The sequence below is a fragment of the Tachypleus tridentatus genome, chromosome 1, assembly GCF_004210375.1.
Source record: "Tachypleus tridentatus isolate NWPU-2018 chromosome 1, ASM421037v1, whole genome shotgun sequence".
Lineage (NCBI taxonomy): Eukaryota > Metazoa > Arthropoda > Merostomata > Xiphosura > Limulidae > Tachypleus > Tachypleus tridentatus.
Genome location: NC_134825.1, coordinates 152,817,219 through 152,830,445, shown reverse-complemented (window position 1 = coordinate 152,830,445; position 13,227 = coordinate 152,817,219). Strand labels below are relative to the sequence as shown.

At 33.1% G+C, this 13,227-nt stretch overlaps 1 long non-coding RNA gene across 2 annotated transcripts in view; it reads left to right on the top strand.

The window, feature by feature from the left end:
* Positions 1-624: 624 nt before the first annotated feature.
* Positions 625-13,227, top strand: part of LOC143227483 (uncharacterized) — a 65,594-nt gene continuing 52,991 nt past the window's right edge. For both annotated transcript variants that reach the window (XR_013015004.1, XR_013015005.1), the window contains exons 1-4: positions 625-767; positions 4,232-4,323; positions 5,162-5,353; positions 7,914-8,000. This is a non-coding gene — a long non-coding RNA (uncharacterized LOC143227483). The remainder of the gene's footprint in view (positions 768-4,231; positions 4,324-5,161; positions 5,354-7,913; positions 8,001-13,227) is intronic.

Sequence of the window (13,227 nt, the reverse complement as noted above, 5' to 3'; positions counted from 1 at the left end):
CATTTTCTAATTTGTTTAAATAACTGAAACAACTTATTCAGAGTTTACAAGTTAGAATTAATCATCCTATTTGGACAAGTAATTTTCGTTCTGTTGGATATTGGTAAGTTGCTGGACGTACAATTCAAAATCCAAGGTTCAATTCCCCGCGCTAATTAGAGTTCAAATAATCTGTTATGTAAATTTGAGGTGAAAAAATCAAAACCAACAACGACAATGAATGAAAATGGTCACTCATCGGCTCTTTACTAACTAGTAAAGAAATGGACACAACCAGAATAAACCATCGTCTGTGTAGTAACCCAGAAAGCAATGGACACAAAATCAAAATACATCATGGTTCTTTAAACGTTATAAACTCTTTCTTATGGCCTGGAACCTATTTTAACAAGTGGTCATAGTAGTTGATAATAAATACCTAGAAAGGGCTATCAATGAGATCTATTATCTAATAAATAACGTACAGGCTAGTTTCAGTATCCCTGAGATTACATTGTGTATAAATTACACAATAGATATGTTACCTTTAGCATGTAAAGGAAAGACAGCGTAATACTACTACATCTGCTAATCCAGGGTGATATTGAAAATCAACTTTTTTCAGACAACAACAAAAATAAAAGGCGTCGCACATAAAACACAAACATAAAATCTAGGATGCAGCTACATTGAGTAAAGGTAAAATCTTCCGTATCAAGGAAGATATTTGTAGAAGCAAAACTCATGTAGAATGGGGATATGACTTCGCCGATGAATTCATTAAGTTAGTAAGTACATTGTACCTTGTACATTAAGTTAGTATGCACATTCTGCCTTGTACATTAAGTTAGTGAGTACATTGTACCTTGTACATTAAGTTAGTATGCACATTCTGCCTTGTACATTAAGTTAGTGAGTACATTGTACCTTGTACATCAAGTTAGTAAGCACATTGTACCTCGTACATTAAGTCAATAGATACATTGTACTTTGTAGATTAAGTTAGTATGCACATTCTGCCTTGTACATTAAGTTAGTGAGTACATTCTGCCTTGTACATTAAGTTAGTGAGTACATTGTACCTTGTACATTAAGTTAGTATGCACATTCTACCTTGTACATTAAGTTAGTGAGTACATTGTACCTTGTACATTAAGTTAGTAAGCACATTGTACCTCGTACATTAAGTCAATAGATACATTGTACTTTGTACATTAAATTAGTATGTACATTGTACCTTGTACATTAAGTTAGTAGATACATTGTACTTTGTACATTAAGTTAGTATGTATATTGTACCTTGTACATTAAGTTAGTAGATACATTGTACTTTGTACATTAAGTTAGTAGATACATTGTACTTTGTAGATTAAGTTAGTATGTACATTGTACCTTGTACATTAAGTTAGTAGATACATTGTACTTTGTACATTAAGTTAGTATGTACATTGTACCTTGTACATTATCTGTGTGCTGTCCCTCATTCTCGTTAGTACGTTCTTCACATTGTACCTTGTACATTAAGTTAGTAGGAACTTATGGGCCACCCTGTACATTGTACCTTGTACATTAAGTTAGTAGATACATTGTACTTTGTACATTAAATTAGTATGTACATTGTACCTTGTACATTAAGTTAGTAGATACATTGTACCTCGTACATTAAGTTAGTATGTACATTGTACCTTGTACATTAAGTTAGTAGATACATTGTACTTTGTACATTAAGTTAGTATGTACATTGTACTTTGTACATTAAGTTAGTAGATACATTTTACCTTGTACATTAATTTAGTAGATACATTGTACCTTGTACATTAAGTTAGTATGTACAGGGTGGCCTGTAAGTCCCTACCCATCCATATATCTTATGTATCCAGTGTATCTGTGTGCTGTCCCTCATTCTCGCTACATAATATTGTCACAATACGTTCTTCACGTGTAAATGGGCTTACATCGGCCATATTTCTTTGAAAAAAAGAAACAACTTTATAATACATGCGTAATTGAATATAATATAGTAACATATGGATGGGTAGGGACTTATGGGCCACCCTGTACATTGTACCTTGTGCATTAAGTTAGTAGATACATTGTACCTCGTACATTAAGTTAGTATGTACATTGTATTCTTTTACATTAAGTTAGTATATACATTGTACCTTGTACATTAAGTTAGTAGATACATTGTACAACACGGTCAGTTTAAAGTCATTACATTCTAAGATCTATGGAATGCTACCTTCGCTCGCGGGAAACAATAACGGTTCACTATACAATGAATAACGTGTTCAGTAGCGTTGCAGGCAAAATAACTTTTGTAGTCGTCCGTGTTCAGTAGCGTTGCAGGCAAAATGACTTTTGTAGTCGTTCGTGTTCATTAGCGTTGCAGGCAAAATAACTTTTGTAGTCGTCCGTGTTCAGTAGCGTTGCAGGCAAAATAACTTTTGTAGTCGTTCGTGTTTATTAGCGTTGCAGGCAAAATAACTTTTGTAGTCGTTCGTGTTCATTAGCATTGCAGGCAAAATAACTTTTGTAGTCGTTCGTGTTCATTATCGTTGCAGGCAAACTGACTTTTGTAGTTGTTTACAAATTAGTGAACACGTTTATTTCCAACATACCGGCACCTCGTGTAATATTTTTACGTAAGGCGATCTAGCGATTGACGAACGGTGGCGGTTTTGATATAACGATTGTCTTCTTATGGCGTGTGTTATTGGAGTCAACCCCATAGTATGAAAGACTAATAACAGAGTCAGTTTATAGCAGTTCTTTCATACACCAACTCTGTCTAGATGAAGCAAGAAAAGTTAAATTAATAACATGTGTATGTGTGCGGTAAATTTGTTTTTTCTAATTTTCCGATTTTCTACACAAATAGCTACAGAAGTTCACTGAGAGTATAGATACATATCTTATTAGGCAAATGTGAAGCTATGTACACATTTATATGTATTTAACTATTTTAAGGGTTTAGTTTCAAAGCTAACCAATATAATAAGCAAATAACATAGTAGCTGGATTTTTTCTTTACGTATTGAAACGGCCACTTATAATCAAGTATTTACCTTTCTGAGTCTATCACGTGTCTACTCCGTTCTTCAAATATGAAGCTTTTATTAAATATAAAAGACATTAACAGAAAATACTTCTAACTTTGATATTACAGTATATTTAGCATGAAAAGTTTCCTTATGCCCATATTATTTCTTTCTATTCATTATATATATATGAACGTCATTTTAACAAAGATTTCATTGTTCTGTTAACTTACCAGATATTCAGTGGTTTTCTATTTCGCACGATCTTAAGTTCATTAAAGTTTTTCTTACACATACATGAAATAACTAAATGTTTGAATTGCCTTTGTGTTTCCAAAAAACAGAATTGGACAAAATTTCTTTCATTGCTAATCTATTGTTCATTTCTTTTTCTGGTATATTCGACTTAAATTTCATTTTTTGACAGGATTTGATGTTGGTTTTCTGGTAATATTTTATGATATTCTCTTAGTTTAATAAAGTTTATATTTACCTTTATCCAAAGTGTCTTTGTCGTTTGACACATTCTACGGTATGAAATTACAACTAAAGTAATGAGGAAAAAAAAAACGACTCTCTCCATTGTGATTGTTTTCATTAAGATGAAATCCATCTACTTTACAAAATTCATTGAAGACAATAACTTCATACACTATGTGCCTGTTAAAATTTTTAATGCATAAATTTATATATTTTATATTAAATATGTGTATGTTGATTCCTTAAACATTGAATCATTGGCTAAAATATCATCGTCTTATTAACTATACCAGTTGTTTAAACAAAAATCATGATATAATTCTTTTTCAGAGCCTATTAAACTACTTAGAATGTAATCGCTTTCATTCTTTTGAAAAAAAAGACACATGATTGCTTGTTTTCTTATTTCGCGCAAAGTTACACGAGAGTTATCTGCGTTAGCCGTCCCTAATTTAGCAGTGTAAGATTATAGAGAGAAGGCAGCTAGTCAATACCACCCACCGCCAGCTTTTGGGCTACTCTTTTACCAACGAATAGTGGGATTAACTGTTACATTACAACGCTCCACCGGAACGATGATTGTAGTTTGAAAAGTTGTGACGTTGCTTGTTGATTGTTCTGTTTAGTTTGTAGGCTACAAATTAGGAGTGCGTCCTTTTTTTCATAGCGATCATTCATCATTCGTTGAGTATATTATATTGAAGTGTTCACTGTTTGGATTTTTGTTACAGTATTTGCTTACATGGTTGTAAATTCCAGAGTTATAGAAAGGACTGTTATACGCATGCTCCTCTCAAACCACGATCAACTCAACCTGCCAGAGGTGAGCAAAAAGTGAAAATATCTGATGTAACAGTATGAAATTATTAGTTCCAGTCTGATATAATTATTCAACTTTCTAACCTTTTAATCAATAAACATAATTGCGTTACAGAAAAACTAATTATTCTTTCTTTCTTTTTCATTATTTCGTACATATTACTTTTGATTTAATAAATAACTTATTCGGTGTGACGATAACCTGATTATTTGTTAGTAAAAATTCTATTAAACTTTTCATTATGAACAAGATTTTTACTTGTCCTTTAGCTATGGTATAACAAAGGAATTAAACTCGTACTAAAACTACTGTTATTAAATTCAAAACAACAACTGGAACAGTCTCTCCAATCAGAACTAAAACTAAAGTTCGTCACTATATAAAAACTAAAATAGTCCTGCCATCAGTACTAAAAGTAATGTTCGTAACTTTATAAAAACTAGAATAGTCCCTCCAATCAGTACTAAAACTAATGTTTGTAGCTATACAAAAACTAGAATCGTCCCTCTCATCAATATTAAAACTAATGTTTGTAGCTATACAAAAACTAGAATAGTCAGTACTAAAAGTAATATTTGTAGCTATATAAAAATTATAATAGTCCGTCCCATCATTACTAAAAGTAATATTTGTAGTCATATAAGAACTAGAATAGTCCTATCCTTCAGCATTGAAACTAATGTCTGTAGCTATATAAAAACTAGAATAATTCATTCCTTCAACATTGAAATTAATGTTAGTAACAATACATGATAGAACGATTCCTCTTTGATGTTTTGTTTTGGTCAATATCTGTAAAGAAAGATGCTAAAGGCTTGATCTATATTTTATTTCGGTCCAGTCCTGTGAGTTAGGCTAACAACAAGGGATTCTAAACCCTGGAAGAAACCGAGTGCATTTATACCTCTATCAGTTGCTGCTTCCAATGTTGCATTAGATAAGAAAATATGTTCAACATTTGCAATAGATTTTTTGGGATGTACAGTATCTTGGTCTGAAAACCAAGATGAATCGTCGATATATTGATGACATGGTAAGAGAACTTATATTTCTAAAACAAACTGAAACCTTTATTTCTTTCTCATTTGTGTTGTCTTTTACCTTGCGATGTGATTTGGACAATATCAAAAATATATCTGATGTTAGTCCTTACATTGAAAATGCATTAATAAATGAATGGATAATATATCAAAATAAAATAAGAAAAATTTGAATTGTAAACGAATCTTTTACAGAAAATGGAACATATTTTAAAAGTTGCGCAAAAGTAGTTTAGCAAACACACGTGCTACATTCATCAAAAATACTTTTCAGTAACTGAACATGAGAAACAACTGGTTAATGTCAGTCCCTTTAAAGTTCTACAAGTTACATTTAAAAACAAGATTCTGATCAAGTGGAAACTTCACTTGGCAAACAGTGAATATAACCCGAAATGGACCAGCTTGGGCATTCATAGTTGATTCAAATTATAAGAAAAATAAAAGAAAAAAGGAAAATATCTAATGCAGTAGAAGCTTCGTAAGCAATACTTTTCATGAGCTAAACGATGATGTATCACACTATCAAGTTTCAACAAAGTATGTATGCTACACGCTACACTGACTTGTTAACAAGATGAGAGAGATATAGTAAAACTGTTGAGCAGATAAACAATAAAAAAGGGAGAAATAATACGGACATAAAATTAGTAAAATCAGAATAGATGACACCAAATTGTGCGATCGAGTTAAATAATGGGCAGATGTACATTTGGAGAGATGATTGTAACCGTATCCATAATAAAAATACACTATTATTAATTAAGCAGAAATTGATTTATATCAATAAGCCATAGCTACGTAGACTGTTGATGTACGATCTTTCAAAGAAAGAAGAGAGAAAAGAATAATTGTACAGGCGGCAAAACCTTTGGTGTATCTTTCTTGGGATGAGCTGTTTGTTGGGCGGTTTTACTTAGAATCTTTCTTGGGATGAACTGTTTGTTGGGCAGTTTTACTTAGAATCTTTCTTGGGATGAGCTGTTTGTTGGACAGTTTTACTTAGGATCTTTCTTTGGATGAGCTGTTTGTTGGGCAGTTTTACTTAGAATCTTTCTTGGGATGAGCTGTTTGTTGGGCAGTTTTACTTAGAATCTTTCTTGGGATGAGCTGTTTGTTGGGCAGTTTTACTTAGAATCTTTCTTTGGATGAGCTGTTTGTTGGGCAGTTTTACTTAGAATCTTTTGAATTGTTTTCGACAGAGGGTTTTATTTAATTCGTTAATTCCATGCAAACACATTTGCACTTGTTTGAACATGAATTAACTTACTGAAATAAATAACGAGAGGTTTCAGCCACAGAAGGCACAATCTACAGAAGTCCGACTTACTAACACACATATATACAGTACTAAAAATATAAAATATCGGGGTTAGTTTAATGTAAATCAATACAAATATGTTACGTGTATACAGAAAAAAAAACATCGATTAAATAAAGAATATACAGACAGGCGGAAAACAGGTGTTGGCTAACCTTGACTATGAGTCAGGAAGCTCAGAGTATGCGTCTTTTTGCCGAAAAAACACGTTCCGTACTTTGAAACTGAAGATGTATTACAAGATTGGGAATAAAATCCAACTATTTGGTGAAATCAGCGCAGTCTAAGAGTGCTATATGAATATAGCTCTGTTTTGTAGTTTTTAGGTAAACGGTCTGTTCTTGGCTTAGTGTAAATAGTCAGGTAAAACCTTTAATATTAATTATTTAAATAAGAAAAATACACCCACATATCAAGTTAATTAGAAAAAATGTCCAGCAAATTTTTTCCCCTGCATTGAACCATCATCAATACTTAAAAAAAACAAACGCTAACGGCAATTGAATATTCAATTTTTTACGAACAAATATTTTGTGATGAAATTACTTATATTTGTAATACTTTCAAAGGGAAGTAATGATATCTAACTCTTGAATTTGTTGTAAAGATACATGAGGCTATTTGCACTAGCTACCCCTAATTTTAAAAAGATAGACGAAAAGAAAGGTTACCGCCACTAACACTACCAACACCATTACTCTTATAAAGCACCTTATCATGATATAAGAGTGTTTAGCGCAGATATTATTGATTAATTTATTTTGTGAATAATATTTTATGATGCTTAGTTTTGTTCGTAACAAAATAGTTAGAAGCAATTATTTTAAAGTAAACGTCATGAGAAATTTATTTACGTAAATTAGTAAGAGTTGTATGTCGTGTTTATAACTAATTGATGTCGAGATTATCGAACGTCGCGTGAAATTTATTTATATCGAGGATATAGTAAGTAGACGATTAAGCAATAAAGTTATAAATAGTGTGAGATAAGCAGAAAATGTACACAGACAGAGCAGACGAGGAATAAAGTTACGAAAAAGAGTTTTGCTAAAAAAAAAGTTAAACATAAAATTAATCGTCGTAAGAGTGGAAAGCCTAACGATTAATATAGACTTAACGGTTGATATATTAGAGTGAGACTAACGGCGTTGAAAGAGATAAGAAGAATAGTTTATTTCGTAAAAGAGAGTTCTAAAGTAATTGAACTAGTCTCGGTGGATTTTGTCAAATAGATAGACGATTCTTAGAAATACTCAGAAAGAAAAAGGAGCAGGCGATTTCAGAAGTACAGGACACAACCATGATAAATCGGCGATAAAGTAAGTATTCTGATATCTTAGCGTTAGGATTAGAGAAAAACAGTTCAGTTTGTCAACTAAAATTCAAAACCAATTGAATAGGCCTAAGTGAACTTTTAGCAGTGATAAGAGAACTATAAAGTGATTATAACGTGCCTATTGATAGCATTCAGAATGGTGGTTCTCAGTGTTATTAATGAACTATGCCCATAAGGAAAATTTAGGTGAATTACATATAAAAAAACATCTTAAATTTGTTTTGTTGTTACATATGCTTATAGCCTTCTGAATAGACTATGTACCTACCACCAGCTTTGAAAATTAAAACGAGTTAAAAAAGACAGGGATTCTTACGAAACTTTTCAATCAATTTTCAGCCCTAAACAGGAGATTAAGAGCAAAGGGTAATGATTATAACGAGCACTCCTTCCTGCAGTTGATACTTAGTGTTTGTTTTTAAATTTAGCGTAAAGCTACACGAGGGCTATCTGCGCTAGCCGTCCCTAAATTAGCAGTGTAAGACCAGAGGGAAGGCAGCTAGTTATCACCACCCACTGCCAACTTTTGGGCTACTCTTTTGTCAACGAATAGTGAGATTGACCGTCACATTATAACGCCTCCACGACTGAAAGGGTGAGCATGTTTGGTATGAAGGGGATTCGAACCCACGACCTTGAAATTACGTGTCGAGCTCCCTAACCACCTGGCTATGCTGGGCTGCAACTTAGTGCAGTGGTTCCCAACCTTTTTTATGCCCCACACTCCTAAAAAAATTTAATATGTTCTCGCACCCCTCACAGTAATTATTTATTTAAGAATAAAGGTGAAGGTGGCCAAAACAAATGTTATCTCGCACCCCTGGTTGGGAACCACTGAATTAGTGTATTAGCCGTAAGCTTCAGGACTTCAAACGCTAGTATTAGAGGTTCGATTTCCGCAGTATGAACACCACAGGTAACCTATTCTGTAATTTTTGTGCTTATAAACAAACAAACAAAATTACGACAACAATAGTGTGAGCACTTGATTCATTACCAGAATAACCCGAAGAATAACGTTTGATTTAGTTCATAATTTTGTTCTTTCAATACTTGACAATTAACAATATATATAACTTCTCTATCTTTATCATATCTTACAAATATCATACACACAATAAAATACTTCATTTATTTAACATTATAACAGCTAAGCTTTAATCCACGAACCCAAAATAAGAAAGATAATTCGATCTTTTGAAGTACTTGCTTTATGGTTTAGCCATATATACATACATAAGTGGTTCATGTCAGAACTTATTACATATGGTTGTTGAGAAATACACGAATAACCCAAGACTTATGAAATACATCACTAATTTTGTTTGTTTGTTTTTGAATTCCGCGCAAAGCTACTCGAGGGCTATCTGCGCTAGCCGTCCCTAATTTTGCGGTGTAAAACTAGAGGGAAGGCAACTAGTCATCACCACCCACTGACAACTGTTGGGCTACTCTTTTACCAACGAATAGTGGGATTGACCGTCACTTATAACGCCCCCACGGCTGAAAAGGCGAGCGTGTTTGGTGCGACAGGAATGCGAATCCGCGACCCTCAGATCACGAGTCGCGCGCCTTAACCCACCTGGCCATGCCAGGAACATCATTAATTTAACAACCCGTTCCTGACGTATTACGAATTAAATAGATATTATAATAAAACTTTTCATTTACTCCGTGTATATGATGTCCATAGTTTTATTCTTATCTATGGAATATCTAAATCCAATTAAGGATGTTTATAGATAACTTTGAGTATATGATTTGACTATAAAATGTATTACATTTATAACTGTTTGTTATGTTGTAAAGCTATGTACTCTTCTCATACATTTATTGAAATCCTGATTTTAACGCTATAAGCCCGCTATTGAACAACCAGTGAGTATATTGTATAACAATATTTTGCGCGATATTTAGTTCAACTCCAAATAAAGAAAGTATTATATCACCTGCCTTCCATCTCTTAAGATATTCTACAGTTGTAGAATTAATAAAGCGTTATATCACCTTTCTTCCATCTATTACAAGACATTCTACGGTTGTTGCAGAATTAAAATTGTTTATACAGCCACGATACGGTCCTTTGGGTTGCATCTGCCACACAAACATTGCTTTCTGGCGTGATTCTACGGAAACAGATCGCACTTATTCGAAACCATAAATATTACTTACCATGTAATTAATCAGCGCTTCCTACATATATGAAATTCAACCTGGGCCACTCCCGCAGATAAATCACAAAAGTTCCACATATGGCGACGCCCCTTTCAAAATGATTTTTCATAAAACAGTTAGTTAGAATATCAGCATGAGGAAAAGCTTCCTTAGACAGAATGTTTTTTCTTCGTAATGTTTAAAGGCGAATTAATTATTTTTGTGGAATCATGTTATCTTATAGGCAGTCACAGTATATATACATATCTGGAGTTGTCTTATTAGTTGTAGAGGTTTGCCACCCCACCTTTCTGACTGTTTTAGAAACTCCTACAAATTATTAACTTTAAGTTACAAGCTGTGCGAGGTTTACTAAATATACTTTATCAAGTGGAATTTTACAGGATGTAGCTTTTGATGACCAGTTCATTTAAACCTTAAAGCGCTAAGAAATAGTAATTAAAACTTACTTTGCCGTAAATGTCTGTGTTGTTTTCTACTTACTTTTCAGCTTTATATTATTTTCTAAAGATGTACAATGTTTTGTGATAACAGAAGGAAGAAAATTAGATTGTATTTAACAGTTTGAATGGCTAGATGGTTAGGGAGTTCTGAGGTTCGCGTGTTCGTCTTCCTGTCACACCAAACATGCTCACCCTTTCAGCCGTGGGGGTGTTATAAAGAAACGATCAATTCCATTATTTGTTGATAAAAGCGTAGCCCAAAAGTTGGTGATAAATGGTGATGACTAGTTTTTTTTCCCTCTAGTCTTACACTGCTAAAGTGGGAACGCCCAGCGCAGATTGCCCTCGTATAGCTTTGCACAGAATTAAAAAAACGGTTTGAATGTTTGCTAGTTATTTGCAAAGAATAAATAAATATCATTATACAGCACATTTGTAAATCGACACGTTGAGAAACGATATATATTGTTGGTTTGCTACAGTCACTATATTATAAACCCTGGAAACTAAAATTGTGATAAACGCTTAGTAATCGGAGAACTACAGGTATTTGACCAGGAACGCTTTATAGATTTCAAACATTACCAACGGTTTAACTTCAGTGAATTATTTTTGGATGTTAGTATTTCTACGAACACATAGTAAAATCGGAAAAAGCTCACGTGTGAAGTATACCTGTGTATCAACATAAAATTAATTCCATCATCGTGAATCGTCTATAAAAAGTAAGTCCCAGACCAGATAGAAGACTTAGTAATTTGGAAGTTTGCAAAATATTTGTATATAAATCATTATTTATAATAACTATTATTAAAATTTGTATTATTGTTTGCATATTGATATATATTTGTGTTAATAAGGAAAATTGTGTATATCAATCTTGTTGGGAAATATTATAAATTTAATACATATTAACATTTAATTAACTTGTTTAAATTAAAATTAGAATTTCTGGTTATTTGAAATCGTAATACATAACAAAATAAACCAGGAAATTGTCTGGGATAAATTATAATACCTCATAAGGGATGAAGTTTGTTAAACAATTTCAGATAAAGTACTATTTACGCTGCCTAAATATTGTTTTACTAAGGCTATAGGAAATTTCGCATTTAACAGCTACGTTTCAACATTTACTTCAATAATTGTTTGTTATATTGGTAAAAATTCCGTTTCTGTAAGGAATGTAGCTTGTAACTAATCTACAAATGCCAAAAAAAAGATTACAGTGGTAACTACGATGAACAAGTGTTTACCAAAGTTCAAGAGGATTTATATCTAGTAATTGTGCATAAACAAAGCCACTTTCATGCTATTCGAATCAATTTTTGATTCTAGGAACATAGGGAATCACTGAATAGCGTTTTGTACTGACTCTTATCCATTAAAAAAGACGGAAGGAATATCCTCTCACCTACTAGTTGAAGGATCCACTTATCTTAAGAATATACCACACCCCATTACAACAGATCCAGAAAAGATCCATTATAGAAACAACTCAAACATCAAGTGACTTATGTTTTTCATCTGTCCTGAGTACAATAAAGAACAGTGTCTTATTTAAACCAAAGTAGCTTCCAATCGGAGTTGCTGAGCCGATAAAACAATCTTCTTCGCACTTTCAGCTGTATGTGCGTTATAACAATGACAAATAATCCATTTGTATAAATGGTTGTAATAGGATGCCATTGACTGTCTTTTTTCTTCTGGTCAGTAGTTCGAAATCAGGGACGGCCTCAGGTAATCTTAGTAGCTTTGCCAAAAATTCAAATCCAAATACGCCTTCGTATATATATATATAATTTTTCAGTCATTTTCATCTGGAACGAAAGAGTTTGGAGCGGTTTTTAATTGCCACATGAGTGTTTATGTAACGTCCTTGTGCGTAATATGGTTGGGAATAAGAACAATTGGTTCCACATTAAGAAACAGGTTAATTAGGACACAGTTTGAAGTTTTTTTACCTTAAAAGCTGCTAACTTCCAGTCTGTGGTTGATAGTCACGAATTTTCCTAGTGGTAGACAACGACAAATATCTTCGAATCAAACGTGATATAAGTTACTTTTTACGAATCTTTTGCTAAAAGAATTCCCAATATTAAAGTTTTTTTGAAAGCCGAAGAGGTATTAGACTTTACCCATTATCCCTAAGACTAAACATGGCATGACTATTATCTTTGAGTTTATAATGATGTTCGCTCAAGAAGTCACTTGACATATATCATAAGTTAGCACGCTCAAATAAATAATGTTTTACTCTAATAAAGTAACCAGACATCATAAGTCTGACAATCAGAAGGTAAGTTGAGTTGCACAGTAAAAATAGTCGAGACCTGCAATTTCAAACAAGCTGCACGGTTAAACACACTGAAACCTGCAGTTTTAAGCAGCACAGCAAAACATATTGAATCCTGCAGTTTCTAGCAGATTGCACAATACAACAAACTGAGATCTGAAGTTTCAAGCAAGCTGTACAGTAAAAGACACAGACCTGCATTTTCAGGCAGGCTTCGCATGTAAAGACACTGGGAAGAGCATTTTCAAGCAGGCTTCGCTTTTAAAGACACCGAGACTTGCAGTTTCAATTAGGTT